At 44.5% G+C, this 13,215-nt stretch overlaps 1 pseudogene; it reads right to left on the reverse strand.

Annotated features, from left to right (window-relative positions):
• Window positions 1-589: 589 nt before the first annotated feature.
• LOC121835934 lies at window positions 590-1,236 on the reverse strand (annotated as a pseudogene).
• Between the last annotated feature and the right edge of the window lie 11,979 nt (window positions 1,237-13,215).

The following is a 13,215-nucleotide window of genomic DNA, read 5'->3' on the forward strand; positions in this document are numbered from 1 at the left end:
TACTTCTTAGGTGAGTTTCATAATATTTTAGTATAATCTGTATGTACTTAGCAATGCGAAAAAAAAAATATTGTTATTGTTTAGTATGTTTATAAAAATTAATAAAAAACATCAATTTCGGCTCCTTGACCGTTTTTCCCCCAAATTTGCAGGCCTGTATCTTAGGAAATAATTTAGTCACAAACGTCATATTTTCATTTAATACGCTACTCATAAATGGAAGTACATTCACTAAAATTCAAACTTATTTAGGTGCGGGTTGGGGAGATTTTGGCAAGCAAACACGAGACAAGCACCAAAATAAAAAAATTTTAAGGGCGATTTAAAAAAAAAAAAAAACCGTTCTCCATTTTTTTGAAACTCTGACCGGTCAGTCTACTCTATTTGGGGGTTAATATCCACTAAAAACATGTTGCATTATATTGATGGTGTAATAGATACAGCACCTCTACCGAGCCCCTTCTGTGAAGCTCGGCACGGTGTACCCCTGTGGTGCGACGCAGTTATTGCGACTTCTTACTTTGAGAGGAAAGTAATTTTTTTATTCATTCGAGTATAGCCAGTAATAGTTTGTCACATCTTTGTCACGTTATAATAAATTGAACATTAAATATAATAAATTGCAGATAATATACAACAGATTCCTGCCTTCATAGGTTTCAAAATGAACAGATTTTGGCGCAAACATTTTCTGACGGTGTGCACTTAGAGTTTCTTCCAAGGGGACCCTATAGTACGTGCCACTTGCGAGTCGCAGGTCGAAGCTTCTGATATTTTGCATAGCCACACATGCCACGACTGAATACCAGGAAAGGCGCGCACTCCCACCCACTCTTCATTTTTGCGCTGACGGAATTCAACAACCTCGTCTTTGTCCAAAAGTGTGAAATTCACTCCTTTTAGTTTTTGGGAAAGACTGTTCACCATGCATTTTGCAGACTGTATGGCCTTTCCTGGGAGCTGTCTCAAGTTGTGAAGCGTTGCTTGGTGTTTGACGAGTCCTCCAACTCCGTCACACGCGTTTTTTCCGTGCCCAGTGGCTGAGAATAGCCATTGTGCTTTGGGAAAAATTTTTTTTTGGAATTCATGAAGTTGGAAGCGATTCTTGAAGTGACTGGCGGCACCGTCACTTACATAAGTCAAATGAGAGTACACAGCAAGGTTGTCATCAATCCACTCTCTCACTTTTTGTACAGCCAGACAGGCATGAGCGGAGTCATGGTGCAAGTCGTCACTGATGACGGCAAAACTGTATGTCGATTTTCTAGTAGTCACCACACACGTAAATATTGAGACCTGTTGTTTTTTCCAGTGGTACGCTTGAATCTCGTCAGGAAGGATAACAGTCCAGTTTTCAGCGAAGTCGAAGTGGAAGACAATGCTACCACGCTGCGCGCACTGCTTTGCTTCATAGATGGCTTTGCCTTGCGTCTGTCTGATATGGTTGTGAATGATCCACCTTGAGACAGACACACGAAGCTCCTCCAGAAAAGTGACCGGATCTAAAGTCTTTTTCACGAGCTCGCCTGACTCCCATGCTGCCAAAACTATCTCTTCATCTTCGGAAATGTTGAGTTTTTCGAGTGTGAGAGACTGGCCTTTGGGACAATGGTCACATTCGCCTAAAAGGCACTGACGCGATGGCGGGTTGCAAATGAATGCAGAGTTCAATTCCGCTGCGTCAAGTTGTGAGCCAGAAGCGTTTTGTAGAGAGGCGACACAGAGGTTGTAGTTTGCGCAGTACACACAAACGCACGCTTCTTGTTGGGGATTATTTTAACCCATCGGGGTCGCAGGGAGTAAAACTTCGTCAATCCGATGCCGGAGTCGGGATGGTCACTTTTATATACACGAAACGCTTCTCTGATTGACCGTGTCACAAAACGTTTCGGCTTGAGCGTTTTCTGGCCATCGAGCACAACGGAAATGACGTCTTTCTGATTGGGACTCTGCCTAGAACACTCTAACTCGTCTTTCATGTAGTACTCAACCGCTGCAGATATGTTTTCAGGGCTCACCTTACACCTTGTATAGGGATCGGGCACATACCACACGCCGTGGTCCTCCCTCAGCTTCCGGGACCTATTAATGATGTAGATCGATGCCTCCGGGATGATTTTCTGGACTTCATTTCTTGTTAAGGTTGATGGCAGGAGGGTCAGCAATTGACAGCGTTCCCGGGGAGAGGCTGTGGTCGCAAAGGCGCGGCGAATGTTGTCCGCCCACTCGGTGCATGTGGAGCACTTTTGCTCCGACGACCCCGATGCCACGTTTTCATCGTACGCAAGACGCATCCTGGAGCGCAAATTCTCAGTCACAACCTGCTCCAACTCCGTCTGTTTCCTCTTTACATAGGCAGGCCTGTCTCGACTTCTTACTTCACTTGGTGGTCTTAGTGGTGACACAAACGTTGAACGTACGCTGCGGTTGAGGTCTTCAATGGCCTCCTCAGGAGGCATAAAGCTGTCACCGCCCAACTCTGAGCTTCGCAAAGATATTTGCTTGGTGAAATGCGTAAAGCAATTGTAGCACAGGTAGTCCAGCTTGCTCACCTCCATGGAGCTGCCAGACGGGAGAATTCGCTTCAAACAGTCCACATCGAGCTCTTTCACACTGCGAAAATTTCGCTGCATCGGGATCTTCTTTTTGTGCTTTGCAAGGTAATCTGCGCAAAACACTCGCTCCGAGCTGTGTTGTCGCCATAACGAGCTCATTATGAATAAAAAGTCAACACGAAGTAAAGGAACAAAATTGCGGGTTTAAACTGTGGCTGAGCCGGAGTAACGCAGGTTAGTGACAAGTTGAAACAGGGACGCTCCTTCGTTCGAAGCACACAATTACACATAGAAATACACAAATTACTCCCGCAACGAAGCTCCAATCGTCGCAAAGAAAGAAAGAGAGAAAGTCTCCGGGCAAAGGAAATTGACAGCGGCGAAACTATTCAGGGTCGAATGCAGATATCTATGTTTTCTGCTGAAAGGCGTCCTTGAGTCACACCGTCACTCGTATCGGTTCCCCAAAAGAAACGCCGCCTTTTCGCTATCTGCCCAAAACCCTGCTTCCCACTAATCCCTTTTACTTTGAGGGTTTGTCCACATCCAAGCAGATCCTAATCACCGCCGTCCAACTTGGCGGCAACGTTTATTGCTTCCCAACATTTTGGTAGACTCCAGATGGAGGACGAAGAGGGCAACACAGAACGATCACCAACTCAGCGCCGAAAGATTGTAGTCTCTTCCAGTTTATTAGGAAGCCCTAACCACCGACCTTCAGACGCCCGATAGATAGCCTCGCCTCCCCCCTCCCCTTTGCTGGCTCTCCACATGCCAAGACGCCCATCACTAAGCAAGCCGGCCAACCCCCTTCCCTCCCCGTCCCCAAAACAGTTTTCCGACCGACACAGGCAGCCTAAAGTCCTTCCCCACCTCCCAACTTGCCCTTCCAAGAAAATACCGACACCGGATATCTGGAAATAATTCACCCTCTCTGCGATAACAACAACACATTTTTGTATGCTTTAGTTTTTTTTTTTCTTTTTTTGCCGTTTTTTTTTTCTTCATTTTACGCTTTTTTACACTTTACGGCACTGAAGAAAAGCAAAAAGAAAAAAAAGAAAACGAAACGTTCAACCAGATTTACATCTAAGCAAACACATGTTGACTTTCCTGCGTCCACAAAACCAAGCAACACCCCACATAATACCCGCCAAAGAGTGGATGCCCAAAGGTTAACTTCAAACACATGAACGTCGAATATATATATATATATATTCTGTCTTTTCACAAAATAAGAAGTTGCAATCATTGCGTCGCAACACAGGGACACCCTGTGCCGAGCTTCGGATAAGGGGCTCGGTAGAGGAGCTGTATCCCTTGCACCATCAATATGATGCAACATGTTTTTAATGGATATTAACCGCTAGATAGAGTAGAATGGCTGAGTAGAGATAAAAAAAAATAAAGAACCTTTTTTTTTGTTTAAGTCGCACTGAAAATATTTTTATTGTGGTGCTTGTCTCGTGTTTGCTTGCCGAAATTCCCCCAACCCACGCAATACAGATTTGAATGTTAGGTAATTTACTTCCATTTATAAGTGTCGTATTGATTTAAAATATGACTCTTCTGGCGAAAGTATTTCCTAAGATACAGGCATGCAAAGTTGGCGAAAACAGTCAAACAGCCGAAATTGATGTTTTTGTGTGATTTTTTTAAACATAATAAACAATAACAATATTTTTTTTGTACTGCTAAGTACACATAGATTGTGCCTAAAAATTGTGAAACTCACCTAAGAAGTATAACTTCCGTTATTAATCACCAAATTTAACCCCTCCGGCTACGCAAGCAAATGAGACTTTCCACTTCTACGTAATGTGCGACATTTTGCGTCCGACGATTTTTTTTTTTTCTGGGTGAAAATAATCTTATTTTTTTATTTTATTTCGGACATCAGGAAATAACACATACAATTATGACCCAAATTGAAAAGGTCGACCAGCCACCCTCTTTTCGATCGTGTCTAAAATCACCCTGTATTTGTTCTGTAATTTATTCTATATAATGCGCAATTTATTATAACGTGCAAAAGATGTGACAAACTATTACTGGCTATACTCGAATGAATAAAAAAATTACTTTTCTCTTAAAGTAAGAAGTCGCAATAACTGCGTCGCACCACAGGGGTACACCGCACGTGCCGAGCTTCGCAGAAGGGGCTCGGTAGAGGTGCTGTATCTATACACCATCAGTATAATGCAACATGTTTTTAATGGATATTAACCCCCAAATAGAGTAGACTGACCGGTCAGAGTTTAAAAAAAAATCGAGAACGTTTTTTTTTTTTTTAAATCGCCCTTAAGATTTTTTTTTTTTTTTGGTGCTTGTCTCGTGTTTGCTTGCCAAAATCTCCCCAACCCGCACCTAAATAAATGTGAATTTTAGCGAATGTACTTCTACTTATGAGTAGCGTATTAAATGAAAATATGACGTTTCTGACTAAATTATTTCCTAAGATACAGGCCTCCAAAGTTGGAGAAAAAACGGTCAAGGAGCCGAAATTGATGTTTTTTATTTATTTTTTTAAACATACTAAACAATAAAAATATTTTTTTTCGAATTGCTAAATACATACAGATTATACTAAAATATTATGAAACTCACCTAAGAAGTATAACTTTAGTTATTAATCACCAAAGTTGCCCCCTCCGGCTATGCAAGCAAATGCGACTTTCCACCTCTACGTGATGTACGATTTTTTGCGTTTGACAATTTTTTTTCTGGGTGAAAATAATTATGATTTTGTTTATTTTAGACATCGGGAAACAACATATAAAATTATGAAGCAAATTAAAAAGGTCAACCAGCCACCCCCTGTTCGATCTTATCTGAAATCACCCAGCTACGTGGCGCTAGTCGCCCTCGCCATCAAATAAAAAAAGATAGAAAGAAACAGCCGCGAATTAATAGCATTCCCATTATCGACTGTAACCGCAGATGACAAATATAGATTAGGACTAAATTTTGCATTCTGAGCTATCATCCAAGGAAACAGCACTAAAACCGGAGCACCAAAATTACAAATCAACAAAAATGATGATTTTCCTGTCTCTATTCTGATGGCGAGAATTGTGAAGATGCAAGGTTCATGCTGCAGGCTCATTACTAACATTGTGCTTTTGAGACGATTCTGTTTCTGGTTAGGTTATAAGCGCCGCATGCAGGCAACTTAAAAACCGTCCTGCATCGTTTTTTTTTTTTTTCTGTTGGAAAGCCGAGCGTTTGGACAGGCCGGAGCAGAGCTCGCGAGAATTCTGGGAAGCCATGACGAAATTGATGAGTTTACACTAATGGCCGCGTTGGCGCTAGTAGTCGGGTACGCTCTGGGAAATTTCGGAGACGCGGGCTGCTGAGCAGCAGCGGAGAGATAATGTTGATCTAACAAAGCGCAAGAGGACGGGGAGGGAACTACGAGGAAGACAGGAAGAAACGCCAACTAACAACTGACGTTTAATGCTCCCGTATACGAAGTAGAAGTAAGAAGTTCCGGATCTTATCGAAACACAGAAGAAAAATCCCTCAAAAGGATGTGTTATACGTTGTGCGGGCCGGGTCTATATGGTTTCCCGGACACCAGCGCCGCTCGTAAAGATGTTAATGTATCGATCGTCTCGTCCATGTCCAATTAATAGTAGTTTTTTGTTGATGAAACCGTTGTCTTCCTGTCATCCCCATGGTCGGGTACACTCTAAAAAAAGTTTGTGCGTCTACTTTCACGCACAACCCTGGGAGAGCCAATCACCGCAACTTACGGAGGCAGCTCAGCGAATGACAATGCCGAAACATAAGTTTAGACCAAAAAACCCAGTCTAAGTTGTGACATTAAGCAATGGAAAACGTCACGCTTGCATTGCTTAATGTCACAACTCAGACTGCGTTTTTTGGTCTAAACAAATGTTTCGACATATTCATTCGCTGAGTTGTCTCCGTAAGTTGCGGGGATTGGCTCTCCACTTGTTGTGCGGGAAAGCTGACGTACGGGCTTTTTTTTTTAGAGTGGATGCAGCAAGGCAAACTGACCACAAATTAAAGAGATAATACGAGATGCCACCGAACGAACCAACTAGCGCCGACGATACGGAACAAACCAACCAGAGCCGGTAATGGACCGCTGGGACAAAAACCAGACCCGCAGCTAAGATTATGTAGCTGTCATGAACTGGTACGGCCGGTAGCACCGCAGTGGTCATCCGGGGTACCAGGCGCGCCTTGCTTTTCGCGGGCATCGGACGGGCCGTACTTCGTTTTAGTCGAGCGGCCGTGGTCGAACGATAGTTTCTCCCCGTTATTGCGTATGCTCACTATTTTGCGCTTTGAGACTGATTGGCTGGATGGTACCATGAACGACACTTCCGAACTGGCTGCCCCACGTCCGTCGCAACGTTGATCCGTCGTGCACCGCCTTACAGCCCGGTGTACGTCGCCGTATTAAGAATGATCTATTTCATGCACTTTCTGTTAGTTGTGCGACATTTTTTTTTACAGCGAAGCTGTGTAGGCTCGGGTTCGGTGGATTTTTCGTGTGCAGTGCCTATAAACTCTACACTCTAAGAAAAAATGGAGGAAAAAAGTAGCAACGGCGCGCCTTCCTCCCTTCTACCGACGCGCCCCCAAGCGGACACGAGAAAAGGGGAGGAACGAAACTTTTTTCTCCTTCTGCAGGCAGACGGGTGAAAGCTTTCGCCCTCCCGACTCATCGTCTTTCGGTTTCGTTTTTCGAGCAGGTCGCGCACGTTGTTTAATAAATAGCTGTTGAGTTGATTGAGCTTCAGCAGCAGCGAAGGCCGCCTGTAATTCCGTCTTCTAGTCCAAACGTGCAGAACATTTCGGTTGCATTGACGTTTTTATCACTAATTTTATCAAACGAGCAAACGAAGCAGCGAAGTTCCGGAACAGTGCCAGCAGTGCCACGTACACTGGGCGATGGCCGTCTCCGGATTGTTTGACTCCCGCGGCACGGAACTACAGCCGCTACAGCCACTGCAGCACTACAGACTACAGTAGCGAAAGCACGCGGAACTGTGTCGACGTTTTCGACGTTATGGAAACCGCAGGAACTGTGTCCGCTGTGTCCAAGAAAGGCAGGTTTTGCTGCCGGCTGCCTGGGTGCCTTCCCCCCTGAGTTCGGTTCTGTTTTCCGATGCCGAGTGCAACCGGCGTTCAACGTGGTTCTGTGTTTGTGCGTGTCAGCAACATAGCTGCAACATCGTGATGGCAGTGTTGTGGGTTGTGAACGGAAGACTGGAATTATCGCCGATGTGACCGTGTGTTCGCGTATCAGTGGTGTAACAACAAGAGGAGATCGTAAACGGTCGGGCATTGATGCCGCTGGTCGGGCCGTGATCGGAGGGGGCGGGTTGTCGCAGTTTGACATTCTGCTTTACATTAAAAAGTTTAATACCGCTTCAGGGATTACGTGCAATCGATCAACGTGCGGATAGTCATGTTGGAACGCTGGTCTGAGCAGTATAAGCTCCTATCGTACAGTGGCCAATGTGACTGTTGGTTGTATTGTCCCCGAGAGCGATTGCGCTCTGGGGCAAGGTCAACAGTACGAAATTGTGACGCAAAGTACGTATATTTACAGTGTGGAATTTTAGCATTAAAAAACAATAGTAGGTAAAATCGAAAAAAAAGCTACCATTTATTTTGCTGTTTAAATATATACTACGGTTCCTGGAGAAACTGCCCTCCAAGTGGCACGCTAGGATGAGCGCTAGAAGTTTTCGGGCTCTCCACGGCGTAGCTCCGTACACTTAACACCTGCCACAAGTCGCGGCTTTGACTGCATTCAAGTTGATCGAAAAGCGATTTCTCAGCCCGTGAAGCATCACTTCCAGCTGAGTGAATATCCGCTCTACAGAGATTAATTCAAGACGGCAATTGCAGCTTTGCGCGGACAGCAGAAATAGAAAAACAAACACTACAATAGAAATACAGGGTACGACGCGCCGTGCGGGGAAACAAACTCATGGCTTCGAACCGCATTGGAGCGGTTTGATTTATTGCTTTCCAATAATTACGGCGTGATCGAGCGTTTACTTTTTAATAAGAGATTCATCCCCTGAGCCATTCAAAATACTCTCAGAGGTATGACATTGCTGGGAAAAAATCAACATGCTGGGAATGTTTTTTATTGCTTAGGGAGTCACCGAAAAGTTCCGCACGTTCAAAACGACCAGTATAAAAGACGGAAACGTAGAACACGGGTGTAGTGTTCGGGTTAGTGTGGTGTTCTGTTGTATTGATATTTGTGTGTGCAGTGCATGTACTTAATGTATGTTCACCTGATGCTTGTAATAAGTGTAATGGGTGTCATGTGTGTATAGCAGAGGATCCTCAAGCGCAGTAGTGGCCTGAGAGAAGCAAATTATTTTTTGTAGAACATGAATTGGGCGGTATCTAGCGCCACCTAGCCTAGCTACTTGCAATTACTCTGCTTGACCCCGCCATCTGGTGGCTAGCGATTTAACCTTCTTTCACGCTACGCGATAAACAGCGGCTTCGAGTTTGTTCCAAGGTATATGTACATGGGTAGCGAAGCTTCGGCCAAAAAGCGGTTCAAAACAAATCGCCAGCGACATCGACCTGGAGGGTCACGTGAAGGATGCGATTGAAGCGCGACTAGGAGAGGTGGGGACAAACATTGTTAAAATTAATTAGTTTGTGACTAGAAGTATAATCATTGGTATTTTTAAACAAGCTAAATTAAATTATTAGATAATATCAATCATATTTAACGTGCAACAAAATTCAAAACTGTTTTTGTTTTTGCTAATATTATGCATACTTCTTATTAGCGTCCTCTGTACGCCACTAGCAAAAAGGCCGACCAGCAATAGCGATATTTGCAGTTTTTTTGTAGACCTCGTGGCGCGCGGAAAGGCAGTCTGCTGACGTCCGTCTGCTTGCTTGTGTTTGGGCCTTCACGTGCTCTTCGCTTTTAATTGTTTTAGCGGCAGTTAGCACCGTTTCGGGAGTTTTGTTGTTTGCTCGGGCGTGATTAGCCCAGTTACCTGCGCGGGAACTCGGCTGTCGTGCGCTTGGATCTTGGACGCTACTGCGCCCAAGGGGCTCAACGTCTTTTGCGATGATGAGCACAGCGCGATACGCAAAGAAACGGTGCTCCGTGGAAATGTGTGAAAGCAACACCCGCACGGCTGGCATCTCGCTGCACCGGTTTCCCCTCGACGCTCGAAGGTGAGACTTCGCTACTGTCAGTGACATGCCTGCTGTGTGATGTATGCCCCTTGTTCGGTCTCCTCTTAACTCTTGCTAGTTTTACCTAAAACTATTAGGGTTGTCTGGATGTGCACAAGAAGGCGTAATATGTTATACTAGGAATGTTTTAAGTTCGAAATCACTGACTTCGCAGCGTTGTGTACCGTTATTATAAAAGTGCCCACGATATTAAAATTTACCTGTACCGGCCTGGCTCTGAGGAGCCTAGTGTCGTGATCATCGGCGTGGTTATCAGTGGTACAACACAGATATATAATAGCGCATCTGTGCGTAAGACTCGTGTTTTTACTCTTCATGATGTACACAGAGCAGTGATGTCATGCATTTGTTAAGGTCCTTGCACTGATTTGCTTTGGTTTGTGGACATTTTGGCTACATTTTCTTTTCGTAAGTATTCATGGCACCCTCATAGCACCATGCCTTATCTGCAGGCGCGAAGCCTGGGTTTGGTTCTGCAACAACTGAAGTCTACAGGGGACGACTCCATGGCAGCTACGAGACAGGGTAGTTTTTTCCTTACATTTCGAGGAGTCAGCTCTCATGCGCCCTGGACACCTCCGTCACAATGCGTTGCTAAGTGTGCTTCCCACAAAAAGTAAACAGACCAATAAACATTCCGTGCACTTTGTGACTAAGCATGGTTAACCCGCTCTTAGAAAAATGGTTACCACATGGGGTTGAAATATTGCTTTTGTGGGCTCATAACATTTTTATATTATTTGCAAGGACGACACATGGCGACATTTCCAGCAAAAGTTCTCCAGGTTCAGCAGTTTTGCATGGTGAGCTTTTTCACTGAAACTAACATAAAGTGGCAGCAACTGCCAGCACCACTGCATTAACTCATGGTCTTCATGACTTGAGCATTTTGCAAAAGAACTAGGTGAGATTAGCTGGGAAAAGCTGGTTGAACAAAGACAGAGGTACTGCTAGAAGTTCATTTCAGCCCCGTTTATAATGACATGTTTTACTTGAGGTGACATAATCAACGTCACAGAGCATATTTTGCCTTGCCGACACCCAGTCTTGCATAATAAAGCTGCCCATGAAAGAAAGTGATTTAAATTTTGTGTTAAAATAGGCGAATTCACCATAAATTTGCAGAGGTGAGTGTGACACCCTCATTGAGCTACACATGCTTCGGCAGTTCAGACTCGCGGAGCTTCTGTAGTCACCCTGAAGACCAGTCTTCCGAAATGAAACTTTCGTAGGAACAAGGTGATTTTCTTTGTCGTGTGTTAGAATAGACACATAGGAAGGAACTCAACTACTATTCTATGGCCAACTTCACGCTAAATTTGCAAAGAGGATTTCGCCAGCCTCATCGAGCTGCACATACTCCGTCCACTCAGACTGGTGGAGTTCCTGTAGTCACCCTGTTGACCAGTCTTCTGAATTGAACCTGTCATACAGGAAGGTGAATATAATTTTTATGGATTCGAATAGGGGAATAAGGGAGGACTTCCTCTTCTCCTTTGCTAAGTTCACATTAAATTTGCAGAGCGGATTTCTGTGGCTTCATTGGACCACACATACTCGTGCACCTTACTAGAGAACAGTCGACTAGGGGCCAATAATAAGTGGTGGCCGAATATTGCTTGTTCTATCTTTTTATTCCCCTTTCTTTGTGAGCTTGCTTTCTCAAGTGGTAGAAACAGCGCAACTTGACGTGAAACAGGAAACAAGGAGTATACAGACAGGCGCAGTAAAAGTGCACAGAGAGGCACTGTTTCTGCCAGCTTAAATGAACGACCAACTCGTCCAACTTTCCACTCTGTTGAACTTGCTTTCTTACTTGCAGTTTTTACAAAAGCTTTTCTTTCTTTCTTTCTTTCTTTCTTTTTTGCGGTTGATCACAGCTGCGCTCTACGTCAAGATGCTGCTCCTGCTCAAGAGTCCAGCGGGGACGTGGTTGACATGGAGATTTTGGTTTCTACACCGTCGCCTAGAGACTCTCTCTCTGGCTGTGCTGCTGGGCCTTCTCACAAATGTGAGTGCTTTCTATGATGCAAACTTTTTTCTTTTGCAGTTTTTTTGTGTGAAGTTATAAAAGATCAGGCCGCAAAAATAAAAAAGCCAAGGCTCGAAAAACACCAGGAGATACTAAACTTTATCTTGAGAGCAAATGACGCAAGGGGCCACATAACACCAGACCGACTAGCTGGCAGCTACAAACCGAAGTTTGTTCAAAGTTCACCACATTTTTGTTTCACGGTATTGTCATTGTCAAGCACAAAAAAAGACGAAAAGAAATGTTCCACACGCAGGTGTTAACACCGTCAAATCAAAACAACTGAACCGGTTTCACTGAATCACAAGTCTTCCCGCAAAACCTCACGTAAGACAGTGTTTTTTAAAGTTATCGAAAAGCTGCCGTGGTCATAGGTGTGGGATGCTGAGCCTGTCATGGTCCCTTGTCCTATCTGCCAAACTTTAGTTGCTTGTTGTTGTGCGAGCGCTTCACTGTTACAATGCCATGGGCATAAGTAAGGTATGGTCAAGTTTTAAGAAAATGCATTTCACAGTTTGGATGCCTATTCTGACTTGCATGTTTCTGTGTGCGCCCTTGTCTTTTTGGACTATCAGGTCTCTGGCCAACATGAAGCGCCTAGTCGAACATAAAGATGTACTGTTGCTTTCCCAAACTTGAATTGCATGTGTAGTTTGTCAAACTTACAGTTCTTGTTTAAAGACACTTCAGATCATTGAGGAATGTTCTTGAGCGTGAATAGATTACACATTTAATAAATTGATGGCGAATGCAAGTTTTTCTTGGAGACCTAATCTGGGTCATTTGCCAAATTGCAGCACCCTGCAAAAGCTGCAGCATCGCAAACAAGAAGGTGAACGCCTGAGAGCCAAGGTGCGACAGCTTCAAGAGCGTAACAAGAGGCTGCAAAGAAGGCTGCAAAGAAGGCTGCAACGACAACGTCAGATGAGGACTGTTGCCGAAGTCGTTGAGAGTGTCCGCGTTCATGTGTCTCCTCGTGTCGCCGCACTCGTTGAAGCCCAGCTTAGAATGAGCAATGTGAGCCGGTTCGGCCAGAGATGGTGCAGCCACAACAAAGCCTTGGCTTTAGGCCTCTACTTTCATAGCCCCAAAGGCTATAAGTGTTGCAGGCGACTGCTCAGGCTGCCATCAGTAAGGTCACTGCAGCTATGGCTTCAGCGTGTGCCACTAAAGATTGGATTTTACCCTGGTATTTTCGAGCTGATAAAGAGGCGGGCAGCTGCTTTTCCTCGAGCCGATTGGGCCTGCAGCATAGTTTTTGATGAAATGCACATCAAAAAAGAGCTTTCATACAACCCCTGGTCTGACAGGTTTGAAAGACTTAAAGAACATAGTGGACAGCAAGGCGAAAAACTGGCAAATAAGGCTCTCATGTTCATGGCGAAAGGAGTGGGAACACCGTGG

The sequence above is a fragment of the Ixodes scapularis genome, unplaced genomic scaffold, assembly GCF_016920785.2.
Source record: "Ixodes scapularis isolate PalLabHiFi unplaced genomic scaffold, ASM1692078v2 PGA_scaffold1__304_contigs__length_218370807, whole genome shotgun sequence".
NCBI classification, from domain to species: domain Eukaryota; kingdom Metazoa; phylum Arthropoda; class Arachnida; order Ixodida; family Ixodidae; genus Ixodes; species Ixodes scapularis.